Below are 2,486 nucleotides of genomic sequence, written 5' to 3'. Positions count from 1 at the left end.
GAGCCCGAGTGCCACAACTGCCGAGCCTGTGCTCTAGATCCTGGAAGCCACGATGCTGAGTTCACATGCTGCAGCCACTGAAGCCCGTGAGCCTGTGCCCTGCAACAAGAGGAGACACTGTAGTGAGAAGCCTGCACACCACTAGTTATGGCCCATGCTCACCAAAACTAGAGAAAAGCCCACACACACAGACGCAACACAGCCAACAATACATAAAACTGTTTTCCTAAAAAATGCATATCTGACAAAGAAACTGTACTCGAATTGTCTAAGAACACTAGAGCAAACGAGCCCATTCATAATTGGTAACGATTGAAATAGACACCTGGCCACTGAGGGTATACTGATAGGAAACTATCATACAAAAACATACTCAAGATACTGGTGCAATGCACTCAGGGCCCCCTTTGAAAGACAATCTGACAGCTTTTTTTCAGTAACCACGTGGGACAAGCACTGGATTCTATGTATGACAAGTGGTGGAAGCCAGGTATCTTACCATTGGAATGCAAGGTTACAGATAAACAAAAGGAAAGGTGACAATGTCCATATCATGGTGAATCAGGTTGGAGACATCATCACAAATTACCTTTAACTGAATATGTTCAAAGGTAAGCTGGAATACATGTGTATATATATCCATGTATTGTCAGCTGAGCATATTGAGCTCCTACATGTATGTTTTAAATATGTCTCTGATGGCCCGGTGGTAAAGAATCTGCCTACCGATGCAGGGAACACGGGTTCAATCCCTGTGTAGAAGATTCCACACGCCCAGGGGCAACGAAGCCCTTGAACAACTCTTGAAGTCTGCATGCTCCAGAGCCCAAGTTCTGCAAACAGAGAAAGCACTGCAATGAGAAGCCATGGCACAGCAACTAGAGGGTAGCCTCTGCTCACTACAACGAGACAAACTAGCAATAAAGACCCAGCATAGTCAAAAATCATGTAATGTTAAAAAATAGGACCATTCTTTGCAGAAATGACTGAGACTAGGGGTGAGACTGTACATATATGAGCCATGGTCATCTTACATTATGAGTAATGAAAGAAACTAAAGACAACGATCAAGCTGTCCAAACTGATAAAAATGAATGATGACACAGTGTTATCTGTATACACTAGCAAATAACAATCTGAACAGGAATTTAAACAAACAATTCCCTTTCAATCATGTCAACATGAATAAAAGACTTTGCCATGGATGTAATGAGGATGACAAGACTGGCACACTGGAAATTATACATGATTGCTGAAAAATACCCTAAAGACATGGACAGATACTCCACAGCGATGAAAAGACTTCAGTTGGCAATACCATGGAATGCATCTTCAATCTGAAATGAAGATTCAATATGAATTACAAAAGGCTGAAAGGCGGTTGCTAAACCACAAAAGCTTGATGGCTCAGAGGTTTTGTGTTGAAAAGTTGTATTAAAGTATAAAAGAGATAGAGAAAGCTGCTGATGTAGATATCAGAAGGGGGAAGAAAGAGTACTCCCTGCTAGTCTTTAGCCAGATGTTGTACAGCCACTAGCAGTCTGCTAATGAAAGAAAGACAATGTCTCAGAGAATGGCACCAGGCCCCTCACCCACAGCATGCATTGAGATAACATTGGCAGCAGGTGAGTCATCCCAGGCCATAAAATGATGGACATGAATCTTGAAGAAAGGCAGATTTCCAAGCAAATATATAGTTTCATTCACATAGATTAAGAGAACAAGGTATGAGTAAAACATACTGGTTTGTCAAGTCGTTTCTGAGCCTTTAAGGGGAACTGACCTGAAGACAGAGTCTTGGGTAAATACATAGTACATTAATGTACCTTAAGACAAACATGTCCATTAAAAAAAATGCATTGCTTAGCTCAAGGTTTGAGAAAGGTTAAATTCAGGTGGAGCCAGGAGTCGTCATGGTAACACAGAATTTTCAGAGAAACCTTTTAAATTTGTATCAAGATGGAGAAAAAAATGCAACACCTGTTTGTCTCCTCCTGCCTCTTAAGAGAGAGGAAAAAAAAACGTCTGACACTTGCAGTCTATTTTCTCCGTCTGGAGACCCCTGGCCTTCCTGCCTGTTATCCTCTCCAGACCTGTAGGAAGCAATACACTAGGCTGCTTGGGAAAAGCGCGCGGGTCTGAGCTTTATGCGCAGGGGTAAAGCGGTAAAAGCCTTGACCCCAAAGGCAGGCTTTTCTGCGACCGCCATGTTAGTGGGCTCCGAGACTGTGCAAACAAAGAGGGCGGAATACGTGGTTCCCTGCTCCGCCGAGTCCCAGTTCCCTTACCTGTGGTCCACGCCCCTCCGCTCTGCTCGCTGGATGCCGATCGGCGGAGACCCAGGAGCCCACGAAATGAGCATTCCCAGCTGCAATGGCGAGCCCTGAGAGCACAGCTGGGAAGCCCTGGCCCCGACGCGCCGCCATGTTCACCCTGCCCCAGACATGCTCACGTGAGCCGCGCCCCTGACGAGCCGCCCAGGTTCG

At 45.0% G+C, this 2,486-nt stretch overlaps 1 long non-coding RNA gene across 1 annotated transcript; it reads right to left on the bottom strand.

Annotated features, from left to right (window-relative positions):
* Window positions 1-427: 427 nt before the first annotated feature.
* On the bottom strand, window positions 428-2,435 carry LOC120859979. The gene is made up of 2 exons (XR_005720209.1): window positions 2,289-2,435; window positions 428-833 (listed from the first exon to the last, which is right to left on the bottom strand). It is a non-coding gene; the product is annotated as an uncharacterized LOC120859979 (long non-coding RNA).
* Between the last annotated feature and the right edge of the window lie 51 nt (window positions 2,436-2,486).

This window comes from Oryx dammah, unplaced genomic scaffold, assembly GCF_014754425.2.
Source record: "Oryx dammah isolate SB20612 unplaced genomic scaffold, SCBI_Odam_1.1 HiC_scaffold_5483, whole genome shotgun sequence".
In the NCBI taxonomy this organism is placed as follows: Eukaryota; Metazoa; Chordata; class Mammalia; order Artiodactyla; family Bovidae; genus Oryx; species Oryx dammah.
Note: the sequence above shows the minus strand (reverse complement) of the source record. Positions and strands in the feature narration are given on the sequence as shown.